A 14,154-nucleotide genomic window follows, 5' to 3' on the forward strand; every position below is an offset into this window, starting at 1 on the left:
ATGTGCAAAGCACTGTTCTAAGTGCTGGGGAAGTTACAAGGTGATCAGATTGTCCCACAGAGGGCTCACAATCTTAATCCCCATTTTACAGGTGAGGTAACTGAGGCCCAGAGAAGTTAAGTGACTTGCCCAAAGTCACACAGCTGACAACTGGCAGAGCCAGGATTTGAACCCATGACCTCTGACTTCAAAGCCCGGGCTCTTTCCACTGAGCCACGCTGCTTCTCTATAATAATGGTATTTGTTAAGCACTTACTATGTGCGAAGCACTGTTCTAAGTGCTGGGGGGATATAAGGTGATCAGGTTGTCCCACGGGGGGGCTCACAGTCTGTGCTCGCTTCGACAGCACATATACGAAAATTGGAACGATACAGAGAAGATTAGCATGGCCCCTGTGCAAGGAGGACACGTAAATTCGTGAAGCGTTCCATATTTTTCTTCAAGGCCCTACTGAGAGCTCACCTCCTCCTGGAGGCCTTCCCAGACTGAGCCCCTTCCTTCTTCTCCCCCTCGGCCCCTCTCGATCCCCCCATTTTACCTCCTTCCCTTCCCCACAGCACCTCTATATATGTATATATGTTTGCACGTATTTATTACTCTATTTTTTTATTTATTTATTTATTTTACTTGTACATATCTATTCTATTTTATTTTGTTAGTATGTTTGGTTTTGTTCTCTGTCTCCCCCTTTTAGACTGTAAGCCCACTGTTGGGTAGGGACTGCCTCTATATGTTGCCAACTTGTACTTCCCAAGCACTTAGTACAGTGCTCTGCACACAGTAAGTGCTCAATAAATACGATTGATTGATTGATTGATTGATTGATTGATTAATCCCCATTTTACAGATGAGATAACTGAGGCACAGAGAAGTTAAGTGGTTTGCCCAAGTTCACACAGCTGACAAGTGGCTGAGCGGGGATTTGAACCCATGACCTCTGACTCCCAAGCCCATGCTTTTTACACTGAGCCACACTGCTTAACAAATACCATAATAATAATTATTATTATTACTTCCAGAAGTATTACTCTGAAATGGGTGGTGGGGAGGGAGGGAGCTCTTAAAGGGGATCATGAAACTCGTTTTTAAAAGCAAAATTGTATTTTCCCTCTCAGAGGGAAGAACCAGCAGATTTGAGACATGAAACACCTAATAGTGAATGATGCATGACTCCCTGCGGTCAGGATGTCGAGGCCTGGACATTTTTCTCTGTAAGATGCTGCCATGGAAGAGCAGACTGAAGCATTCTTCCAATTCAGCAAAGCCGCTGTGTGCTTACCCCCAGGCTCATTGTCCTGTACGGTGCAATTTTGAGCACCGTTGAGGCCTGGAATGTATACAACCAGTTCTCCTAAAATGCAGGGATGGTGTCCAGTAAAAACTATAAAATTCTCCCATTTCTATAACCTGTGAGTACCCACAAGCAGCGTTTCAGTTTCTTCAATAACATGACACCCCAAGCGGGCTCGTGCTGTCAGAAGACCATTCCCAACTTTTCTAGCTACAGTCTACCTGGATAAAACTGGATTCTAACCAGGACCCCGTAGCCGCATGTCTGCTGTGTGACCTTGGGCAAGTCACTTCACTTCTCTGTACCTCAGTTACCTCATCTGTAAAATGAGGAGTAAGACTGTGAACCCCATATGGATCAGGGACCGAATCCAACCCAATTACCTTGGTTGGATGGACACAGTCCATGTCCCATGTGGTGCCCACAGTCTTAATCCCTATTTCCCAGATGAGGTCATTGAAGCATAGAGAAATTAAATGACTTGCCCAAGTCACACAGCTGACATGTGGCAGAGTCAGGATTAGAACCCAGGTCCTTCTGACTTTCCAGCCCGTGTTTTATCCACCAGACCACGCAGCTACTCAAGTACTTCCTAAGCAGGCAGTGGATTTCACTACCTTCTCACTGTGCCTCGTTCTTGCCTGTCCCGCCTTCGATCCCTGGCCCACATCCTACCTCTGGCCTGGAATGCCCTCCCTCCTCAAATCTGCCAAACTAGCACACTTCCCCCCGCTTCAATAATAATAATAATAATGGTAATTTTAAAGCACTTACTATGTGCAAAGCACTGTTCTAAGCACTGGGGGGATACAAGGTGATCAGGTTGTCCCACGTGGGGCTCACAGTCTTAATCCCCATTTTACAGATGAGGGAACTGAGGCCCAGAGAAGTTAAGTGACTTGCCCAAAGTCACACAGCTGACAATTGGCAGAGCCGTAATTTGAACCCATGACCTCTGACTCCAAAGCCCGGGATCTTTCCACTGAGCCATGCTGCTTCCCAAAGCCCTACTAAAAGCTTTCTTCAAAGCCCTACTGAAAGCTCACCTCCTCCAGGAGGCCTTCCCAGACTGAACCCCCCTTTTCCTCTGCTCCCCCTCCACTGCCCATGTCCTCTACTCGCTCCCTCTACTCTACCCCTGTCCCCGCCTCACAGCAAGTGTTTATATATAAGTCCATATTTATAACTCTATGTATTTTGTTAATGATGTGTCCATATCTATAATTCTATTTACTTATATTAAGTAGGGACTGTCTCTATATGTTGCCAACTTGTACTTCCCAAGCGCTTAGTACAGTGCTCTGCACACAGTAAGCGTTCAATAAATACGATTGATGATGATAATAATAATAATGATGGCATTTATTAAGCACTTACTATATGCAAAGCACTGTTCTAAGTACTGGGGAGGATACAAGGTGATCAGGTTGTCCCACAGGGGGCTCACAGTCTTAAACCCCATTTTACACATGAGGTAACTGAGACCGAGAAGTTAAGTGACTTGCCCAAAGTCACATAGCTGACAATTGGCAGAACCAGGATTTGAGCCCATGAACTCTGACTCCAAAGCCCGTGCTCTTGCCACTGAGCCATGCTGCTTCTCCTTTCATGCTATCAATGCCTGTTTACTTGTTTTGATGTCCATCTCCCCCCTTCTAGACTGTGAGCTCATTGTGGGCAGGGATTGTCTCTAGTTGTTGCTGAATTGTACTTTCCAAGTACTTAGTACAGTGCTCTGTGCACAGTAAGCGCTCAGTAAATACGATTGAATTGAATTGAATTGAACTTCACCCAAGGAGTACTCACTGCCTACATGGCTCAGTGGAAAAGAGAATGGGCTATGGAGTCAGAGGTCATGGGTTCAAATCTTGGTCAGCTGTGTGACTTTGGGCAAGTTACTTAACTTCTTGTGCCTCAGTTACCTCATCTGTAAAATGGGGATGAAGACTGTGAGCCCCCTGTGGGACAACCTGATCACTTTGTAAGTTCCCCAGTGCTTAGAACAGTGCTTTGCACATAGTAAGTGCTTGATAAATGCCATTATAATTATTATTACCATCACCACCACTTCTCGTATTGCTTATCACCACAGAGTGGCTGGCAGCAAGTTGGGAAGAGCCCCAGGACTCTACTTGCAATGCTGTTCCTTTCCCTCTCTCCTCTTCGTAATCGAAGCCAGGTTTCTCCTTCTTGTCAGTCGGCCAGTCAGTCAGTCGTATTTATTGAGCACTTACTGTGTGCAGAGCGCTGTACTAAGCGCTTGGGAGAATGCAATATAACAGCAAACAGACATATTCCCTGCCCACAACAAGCTTATAGTGTAGAGCATCATGGCCTAGTGGAAAGAGGGCTTAGGAATCAGAGGATCTGTGTTCTAACCCTAGTTCCACCACTTGTCTGTTGTGTGGCCTTGGGCAAGTCACTTAGTTTCTCTGTGCCTCAGTTACCTCTTCTGCCCCCACATCTTACCTCCTTCCCTTCCCCGCAGCACCTGTATATATGTATATATGTTTGTACATATTTATTACTCTATTTATTTATTTATTTTATTTGTACATATCTATTCTATTTATTTTATTTTGTTAGTATGTTTGGTTTTGTTCTCTGTGTCCCCCTTTTAGACAGTGAGCCCACTGTTGGGTAGGGACTGTCTCTATATGTTGCCAACTTGTACTTCCCAAGCGCTTAGTACAGTACTCTGCACATAGTAAGCGCTCAATAAATACGATTGATGATGATGATGATGATGTAAAGTGGGAATTAAGACTGTGAGCCCCAAGGTGGGACAGCAACTGTGCCTGACCTGATTGTCTTGTCCAGCGCTGGCACGAAGTAAGCGCTTAACGAATACCACAAGAGGATGAGACAGACACTGTCTGTCTCCCCCTTCTAGACTGTGAGCCCATTGTTGGGTAGGGACCGTCCCTATGTGTTGCCGACTTGTACTTCCCAAGTGCTTAGTACAGTGCTCTGCGCACAGTAAGCGCTTAATAAATACGATTGAGTGAATGAATGAATGTAAATAAATAAATTACAGGTATACGAGTAAGTGCTGTGGGGCTGGGAGGGGGGAGGAATAAAGGGGTCAAGTCGGCGTGACACAGAAGGGAACGGGAGAAGAGGAAAGGAGGGCTTAGTCAGGGAAGGCCTCTTGGAGGAGATGTACCTTTAATAATCAATCAATCGTATTTATTAAGCGCTTACTGTGTGCAGAGCACTGTACTAAGCACTTGGGAAGTACAAGTTGGCAACATATAGAGACAGTCCCTACCCAACGGTGGGCTCATTAGGTTTTGAAGAGGGGGAGAGTCATTGTCTGTCAGGTAATTGTCTGTTACTTGCTTATCACCTTATGCAGAACAGCCAAGAGGGCTGGGGATCTGGCCCTCACAGTGAATTTGCCTCATCCCAGTCATTCAGCCTGAGATTTAGTTGCTGTTATCTTTGCAATGTCCTCTGGCCTTATTAATTAATAGTCTCTTGTCAGAGACTGAATCAGACCCCATCATTTCTCATGCACACTCTAATTGCTTCTGTAGTATTAACTTGAGGCGAGAGAAAGGGGAGGGAATAGAAACATTTTACCTTTCACCGTTTAAAAAAGTCACAAGTGAAGCAATCCGGCGGGGTTGAATTAGAGGTACATATGTATGGAAGGTGAGGGTGGGGGGAAGGGAAGGCATTTCTCAAAGGGAAGGGGCTAATGTTTTCTACATTTTTTGAAATCCATCATAACATGATGAGTAAACTTTAGAGAAAAAAACAGGCCATCTGGAGCTACAGTAAATCTAACAAGCTGGAGCAATCTCAGAATTAGAGAGAGAACTTCATTATATTAGGAAAAATGACTTCGTAATTAACTCATGAGAAAAACCTTGTGATTCATTCACCCTAATGGAGTTGGAGAGTTCAATCTTCTGCATCAGTGTCATCAAATCATTGTCCCTCTCAAATTATAGTTCATTCTTTGCTCTGTAGCTTAGGAGTGCACGATAGATTAATTGCATATTTAAATCCACTGAAGAGAAGTTTAATGAGGAACTCTACGTTTTTGACATGCACGAAATTTAACCAGTTAACAAAGGGCTTTCAGAAAGCTCTGCTGGGGTAAATAACTGGCGCTTCAGAGATCTGCCTCACAATTTTAGGGGAACTTTTTTCTAAAGAGGTAAACATGCATCTGTATTTAGGAAATTCAAGATTGGATGGGAAAGAAACAGTCTGCCATCTTTCATTAATTAAAAGACAGTTTAATTAGCGATAATGACATTTGGTCAGCTTGGAAAGGGTTCATAACTCTATCACTGAAATAACTTAAAACATAGGACATATTTTTCCAGGGTCAAATTCTGTTTTCCGGTATATTCAATTGCTAGCAGGTATTCCGTGGCTAAATGAAGGGATATAAACCTAGTTCCCTCAACTGGTGGGAAATTAGCTCAAACCATACTTCTTAACTGTAGGAGTGACCTCCCTCAATCAATCAACCAATCAATTGCATTTACTGAGCACTTACTCTGAGCAGAGCTCTATACTAAGCTCTCCGGTGAGTACAATTGAGTCAGTAGACAAGATGCCTGCCCTCAAGAAGTTTACCATCTAGCCAGGGGGAAGATGGGCACTAAAATGAATGGCAGGAGAGGAAACAATAAAATATAAATAAGGCAACCATCAAGTATGAATACTGGGTTAAGGCATTAGTGTTACTGTGTTAGCTATTTAGCCTGGAAATTCCAGTGTTACAATTTCTCTGGATTTATTTTTCTGTGGCCACTTTAGTAGTAGTGAAGTATTTGAATAAAGGGTGGTGTTTCTCAAATTAATAAATCTAGCTTCCGTATGAAAGCCTAGGGGTGGCAGGGTGTAGAATCTGTTGAGAAAAGGTGGAGATGATAGCCTAGAGTGAAGCTAATTACTTAAGTCCTTGTCTGGGAATGAGAATAGGAAATTTCAAACCCTGTCAAGAGAGTAAGTCAAAAAGATTTACTCACCTGAGAAGTCACTTCACCTTCTGTGTCACCCTGATTTACTCCCTTTGCTCTTCCCCACCTTCTAGCCCCACAACACTTTCATATATATCTGTAATTTTATTTATTTGTATTGATGCCTGTTTATTTGTATTGATGTCTGACTTTCCCCCCAACCCCGCCCCACCTTTAGACTGTGAGTTCATTGTGGGCAAGGATTTTCACTCTTTATTGTTGTACTGAACTTTCTCAAGTGCTTAGTACAGTGGTCTGCACACAGGAAGCGCTTAATAAATATGATTGAATGAATGAATGGATGGATGAAGGAAGGAAAAATTCTGGAATATTACTGATGACATTAAATTGGGTGGAGTTTGTAGGACAAGAAGCAGCATTGCCTAGTGGATAGAGCATGGGCTGGGAGTCAGAAGGTCCTCGGTTCTAGTCCCCATTCTGCCACTTGCCTGCTGCGTGACCTCGGTCAAGTCACTTAACTTCTCTGTGCCTCAGTTACCTCATCTGTAAAATGGGGATTAACACTGCGAGCCCCATGTGGGGGGTGGACTATGTCCAACCTGATTAACTTGTATCTATCCCAGTGCTTAGAACAGTGCCTGCCATATAGTAAGAGCTTAACAAATACCATTAAAAAATTAGAAAAGTAGTCCGTCAGACATGGGATGAAGTTCAGCAGAAACCAAATGAACAAATATTTGTCTTGTCTTATGCTGTCGAGCCATTTTTGACAAATATTAGATGGCAAAATATATTAAACTTAATTCACTGTGGTAGGGAAAGTGACAGAGCAGGTAAGATAAAGAGTCATTAAGTAAACAATTCTTTAGCTACTGGACTGATTACGAGAAAAAAAGCTAGGGTCATCACGCTGCTTTAGAGAAGCTGCGTGGCTCTGTGGAAAGAGCAAGGGCTTTGGAGGCAGAGGTCATGGGTTCAAATCCTGCCTTCACCACTTTTCACCTGTGTGACTTTGGGCAAGTCACTTAACTTCTCTGTGCTTCAGTTCCCTCATCTGTAAAATGGGGATTAAGACTGCGAGCCCCCCGTTGGACACCCTGATTACCTTGTAACCTCCCCAGCGCTTAGAACGGTGCTTTGCACATAGTAAGTGCTTAATAAATATCATTATTATTATCACCTTATTTTGAAAGGGAGAAGGTAGGAAGGAACAAGGCTAACACAGTTTGGGGTCCTGGCAATTTTGCTTGGTGGGGGTTTATTCTAGAAAGGTCTATCTCTAACCTGGAAGTCTGGATCCGAACAGGCTCGTGGAAAAAAAACAAGGGTAGGAGATGACCTTTTTGAATAACTCCTTTTGCCTTGAGAGTGTACCAATCTATTACACCTCTCGGGTTTTTTATGTTACTCCTCATCAATCATCATGAACAGAGTGGATTCTGCAATCTTCCAAGTAGGTTGGTGGGATTAGGTTCATTAAATGCATACCAGCCCCAAACACAGAACTCCTCCAGGAATTTCACTATCCAAGAGAAAATTCCCATGACCCTCCTACCTGGAAAACTTGAATCCGGTCGGTTGATTGGGTCTTCCTAATGAGGTCGAATATATACGAAGTCCGGTGGCTAGAGAACCGAGTTTAGAACTCAGATGAGACCGTCTCTGACTCTGTCTGCTCTCTCCTAGTGTCCTTGGCAACACTCCATATCATTTCCACATCTTAGTTTATCCTTCTGTTAAATGGGGGCATGAGTGCAGTTGAAGAGCAGAAAGTAGATGTTGCCTTGCACCCTTTCTCTCCCACAAAGGTGTAATGTTAGAATGAATTCACCATTCTTTATAAAGTACTTTGAGAATTTGGGGTGACAGACAATGGGAGAAATGAGATGGGGACAAGGAGGAGAAGATGTGGGAGCGGCATAATAACGGAGAACATGAGAGGTTGCAATTCTGGGGTTTCCAGGTTCCCAAAGCAAATAACTTCCCCTTTTCGCTATTAACAACAGACATAATAAACCCTGTAAATGCATGTAAATATTAGTCCGGTCTCTTGGGAATAAAGCACTGACTGGTCTTGGGTACTGTTGGAAAGCCTAGTAGCCAGGTCCAGGATGGCTTGGGAAAACCTGCATGTGGCTCCTCACAGGATCTGAAGAGCTTTGGGTTTGCCGATGGCTCCATTTCCTGACTCATTCCCATGTCATGGGGCATGGCCCAGATCTGCTCACAAGGATGTCGACCCACTGGGATTTTCCCAGCATCCTAGTGAGCCAATCCAGCCCTACCGGCACATCTATTCATTCATTCAATCATATTTATTGAGCACTTACTGTGTGCAGAGCACTGTACTAAGCGCTTGGGAAGTAAAAGTCGGCAACAGACAGAGACGGTCCCTACCCAACCACGGGCTCACAGTCTAGAAGGGGAAGACAGACAACAAAACCAAACACGGAGACAGGCGTCAAGATCGTCAGAACAAGTAGAATTATAGCTATATTGGAGAGAGCCCGGGCTTTGGAGTCAGAGGCCATGGGTTCAAATCCCGGCTCTGCCACTTGTCAGCTGTGTGACTTTGGGCAAGCCACTTCGCTTCTCTAGGCCTCAGTTCCCTCATCTGTAAAATGGGGATGAAGACTGTGAGCCCCTCGTGGGACAACCTGATTACCTTGTATCTACCCCAGCGCTTAGAACAGTGCTTTGCACATAGTAAGCACTTAACAAATGCCAACATTATTATTATCCCAATGCCTTAAATACGGCAGACAGTAATTGGGCTTCAAGGACTAGCCCTAGGGAAAGTAGCATCAAGTTTCAGTGTGGTGTGACTGACTGAGGTCAGCAATGGATTAGAAGAGTCGAGAGGTCAAAGAGCATGGCTTAGCGGACATTCATTCATTCATTCAATTGTATTTATTGAGCGCTTACTGGGTGCAGAGCACTGTACTAAGCACTTGGGAAGTACAATTTGGTAACATATAGAGACGGTCCTTACCCAATAATGGGATCACTTGGCTTAGGGGATAGAGCACAGGCCTAGGAGTCAGAAAGACCTGGGTTCTAATCCCAGCTCTGACACTTGTCTGCTGTGTGTGACCTTGGGTAAGTCACTTCACTTCTCTGGGCCTCAGTTACTTCATCTGTCAACTGGGGATTAAGACTGTGAGCCCCATGTGGGACAGGGACTCTGCCTAACCCGATTTACTTGTATCGATCACAGCGTTTAATACAGTGCCTGGACCATTCATTCATTCATTCATTCAATCGTATTTATTGAGCACTTACTATGCACTGTACTAAGCGCTTGGGAAGTACAAGTTGGCAACATATAGAGACGGTCCCTACCCAACAATGGGCTCACAGTCTAGAAGGGAGAGACAGACAACAAAACAAAACATATTAACAAAATAAAATAAATAGAATAGTAAATATGTACAAGTAAAATAGAGTAATAAATCTGTACAAACATATATACAGGTGCTGTTGGGAGGGGAAGGAGGTAAGGTGGGAGGGATGGGGAGGGGGAGGAGGGGGAGAGGAAGGAGGGGGCTCAGTCTGGGAAGGCCTCCTGGAGGAGGTGAGCTCTCAGTAGGGGAGGTGAGCTCTCAGTAGGCTTAACAAATGTCACTGTTATTAAGAGGGAAAAGGAGAGAAACCTAGACTGTAAAACTCGTCCTCTAAACCGTAAGCTCATTATGGGCAAGGGATGTGTCTGTCATATTGTGGTGGTGTACTCTCCCAATCAATCAATCAATCAATCAATCAGTCATATTTATTGAGCGCTTACTGTGTGCAGAGCACTGTACTAAGGGCTTGGGAAGTACAAGTTGGCAACATATAGGGACAGTCCCTACCCGACAGTGGGCTCACAGTCTAAAAGGGGGAGACAGAGAACAAAACCATACTAAGAACAGTGCTTTCTCTGCACACAATAAATGCCCAATAAATACAACTGATTGATTGATTGACATACAGGCCTCCCTTCTTATGGACCCAGTCATGAATCCCACTTCTTCCCCCTACAAAAAAGGATACCCCTTGAAGAATCTCAGAGCCATTTGGCTGTTTCTCCTAAAAATGTGAGTAATGCTTAAAAGGGTCAGGGCAATGGTCTACCAAGCTCAATATTTTGTCATCATAATGGCACCAAAATATGCTTGGAAGCCCACCGCTCTACCCTAACAACTCATTATGAACCTCTTGAACTTATTGACATTTTCTGCCACCATGCTTTCTTTAGTAACGATTCCCATATGCTCCACACCTGCTGCCTAAAAATGGCTCTTCAAAACTACCTCAGCTTCAGTGTTATTTATTGAGGGCTTACTATATGCTGAGCACTATACTAATCACTTGGGAAAGCACAGTACAATAGAGTGGGTAGAGGTGACGCTGTTCACAGGAAGCTTACAGTCTAAAGGAGGAGATAGACATTAAAATAAATTATAGATAAGGGAAAATGGGAAAGTGTAAAGATATGCACACAAGAGATATGAGTGGAAATAAAGAACACATTCTTTTCCTCCCTGCCTTTTTTTTTTTTTTTTTGCCCTGCCCATTCTTGCTGACCCAATCAGACCAGTATAGTTATGGAAAGAAGCAGTGTAGCTTAATGAATAGAGCACAGGATTGGGAATTAGAATAACAATAATAATAATGGTATTTGTTAAGTGCTTACTATGTGCCAAGCACTGTTCTAAGCACTGGGGGAGATACAAGATAATCAGGTTGTCCCACGTGGGGCTCATAGCCTTAATCCCCATTTTACAGATGAGGGAATCAATCAATCAATCAATCAATCGTATTTATTGAGTGCTTACTGTGTGTAGAGCACTGTACTAAGCACTTGGGAAGTACAAGTTGGGAACTGAGGCACAGAGAAGTTAAGTGGCTTGCCCAAGGTCACACAGCAGACAAGTGGTGGAGCTGGAATTAGAACCCATGTCCTCTGACTGCCAAACCCATTTTCTTGCCACTAAGCCACCCTGCAGGGGTTCTAATCTGACTCAGCCACTTGCCTGCTGTGACCTTGGGCAAGTTACTTCACTTCTCCGTACCTCAGTTACCCCATCTGTAAAATGGGGAGTCAGCTGTACAGACTAGGTGCCCTCAGTGTATATCACCTACTACTAGTCCAGAGATCCAGTATGCTTTTAATAGAATACTAACAATAAATAAATGAATAAATAAGTGCTTATTCTATTTATTTTGTTAATGATGTGCATCTAGCTTTATTTCTATTTATTCTGATGACTTGACACCTGTCCACATGTTTTGTTTTGTTGTCTGTCTCCCCCTTCTAGACTGTGAGCCCACTGCTGGGTAGGGACTGTCTCTATATGTTACCAACTTGTACTTCCCAAGCGCTTAGTACAGTGCTCTGCACACAGTAAGCGCTCAATAAATACGATTGAATGAATGAATGAATGAATGAAGGGATGAAAGAAACCCTGGAGACTTGGGATCAAATCCAAGGTAGTGGAAACTTTAAAGACCTCAATCTGAAACCAGTTTTGAGTATAGTTTCAAGTTAAAACACACATTCTCTGCACGATTACTGGACAGTTCCCAGACTGACTTCCAATGGACTACTTTTTTTTTTAAGGTCTTTGTTGTTGTTGTCGTCTTATGCTGTCGAGTCATGTCCAACCCATAGCGATGCCGTGAATGCCCCACCTCCATCTGTAATCGTTCTGGTAGTGGATCCATAGAGTTTTCATGGTAAAAATATGGAAGTGGTTTACAATTTCCTCCTTCTGCGCAGTAAACTAGTCACTGCCCTCGACTCTGTCCCGTGCTGCTGTTGCCCAGCACAGGGGAGTTTTGACTTGTAGCAGATTGCCTTCCACTCGCTAGCCACTGCCCAAGCTAGAAATGGAATGGGTATGACTCGGTTGGCTCTCCATCCCATTGTCAAGACTGGGAGAGTACTGGAAACTCTCCAGAAGTAGTCCATTGGTCTTTGTTAGGAGCTCACTATGTGCCAGGCACTATTCATTCATTCATTCAATCGTATTTATTGAGCGCTTACTGTGTGCAGAGCACTGTACTAAGTGCTTGGGAAGTACAAGTCGGCAACACATAGCGACAGTCCCTACCCAACAGTGGGCTCACAGTCTAGAAGGGGGAGACAGAGAACAAAACCAAACATACTAACAAAATAAAATAAATTGAATAGATTTGTACAAGATAAATAAATAAATAGCGTAATAAATATGTACAAACATATATACATATATACAGGTGCTGTGGGGAAGGGAAGGAGAAGTTGGCAACATATAGAGATGGTCCCTACCCAACAACGGACTCACAGTCTAGAAGGGGGAGACAAACAACAAAACAAAACACGTGAACAGGTGTCAAGTCATCAGAATAAATAGAAGTAAAGCTAGATGCACATCATTAACAAAATAAATGGAATAGTAAATATGTACAAGTAAAATAAATGGAGTAATAAATCCGTACAAACATATATACAGGTGCTGTGGGGAGGGGGAGGAGGTGGGGCAGGGGGGATGGGGAGGGGCAGAGGAAGAAGGGGGCTCAGTCTGGGAAGGCCTCCTGGAGGAGGTGAGCTCTCAGTAGGGCTTTGAAGGGAGGAAGAGAGCGAGCTTGGTGGATTCATTCATTCAATCATATTTATTGAGCACTTACTGTGTGCAGAGCACTGTACTAAGCACTTGGGAAGTACAAGTTGGCAACATATAGAGACGGTCCCTACCCAACAACGGGCTCACAGTCTAGAAGGGGGAGACAGACAACAAAACAAAACTTATTAACAAAATAGAATAAATATGTACAAATAAAATAAGCAGAATAATAAATATGCACAAACATATATACATATATACAGATGCTGTGGGGAGGGGAAGGAGGTAAGGTGAGGGGATGGGGAGGGGGAAGAGGAGGAGAGGAAGGGGGGCTCAGTCTGGGAAGGCCTCGTGGAGGAGGTGAGACCTCAGTAGGGCTTTGAAGGGAGGAAGAGAGCTAGCTTGGCGGATATGTGGGGGGAGGGCATTCCAGGCCAGTGGGATGACGTGGGCCGGGGGTCGATGGCGGGACAGGCGAGAACGAGGCCCAGTGAGGAGGTTAGCGGCGGCAGAGGAGCAGAGGGTGCAGGCTGGGCTGAAGAAGGAGAGAAGGGAGGTGAGGTAGGAGGGGGCAAGGTGATGGACAGCCTTGAAGCCGAGAGTGAGGAGTTTTTGCCTGATGCGTAGGTTGACTGGTAGCCACTGGAGATTTTTGAGGAGGGGAGTAACATGCCCAGAATGTTTCTGCACAAAGATGATCCAGGCAGCGGCGTGAAGTACAGACTGAAGTGGGGAGAGACAGGAGGATGGGAGAGCAGAGAGGAGCCTGATGCAGTAATAAGCACTGGGATTCACATAAGCTAATCAGGTTGAACACAGTCCCTGTCCCACATAGGGCTCCCAGTCATAATCCCCATTTTGCACATGAGGTAACCGAGGCACAGTGACTTGAAGTGACTTGTCCAAGGTCACGCAGCAGATAAGTGTCCGGGATTAGAACCCGGGTCTTTCTGATTCCCAAGCCAGTGCTCTATCCACTAGACTATGCTGCTTCAATGATGGACCTATTCATGATGGGCCACTAAACTCAGAGGGAGAGGGATAGAGACAAAGGGAAAGGAAAAAAACATAGCTCACAGCTAGCCATACTGAAGCAACCCCTGAAAGAGCACCACGCTTAACAAGGTTTACAAACAGAAGGAAATTATTATTTTAAAGGGAACTAGTTTGATTTAATTCCTTATCTGGACCTCACAACAGATGTTGCTAACATTGTGGAATAATTGGCTAAGGTTTAATGGAATTTTCCCTCCATTTTCTGGGGGAGATGAAAAAAATTTATCCCCATGAGAACAAGGAGCCCAAAGGAGAATAAGTAAATGCGAGCTGGTG

At 44.2% G+C, this 14,154-nt stretch overlaps 1 non-coding gene across 1 annotated transcript; it reads left to right on the forward strand.

The window, feature by feature from the left end:
- The first annotated feature begins 331 nt into the window (after positions 1–331).
- Positions 332–438, forward strand: LOC119938015. The gene has a single exon (XR_005454326.1). It is a non-coding gene; the product is annotated as a U6 spliceosomal RNA (small nuclear RNA).
- Positions 439–14,154: the final 13,716 nt, after the last annotated feature.

This window comes from Tachyglossus aculeatus, chromosome 1, assembly GCF_015852505.1.
Source record: "Tachyglossus aculeatus isolate mTacAcu1 chromosome 1, mTacAcu1.pri, whole genome shotgun sequence".
Taxonomy (NCBI): domain Eukaryota; kingdom Metazoa; phylum Chordata; class Mammalia; order Monotremata; family Tachyglossidae; genus Tachyglossus; species Tachyglossus aculeatus.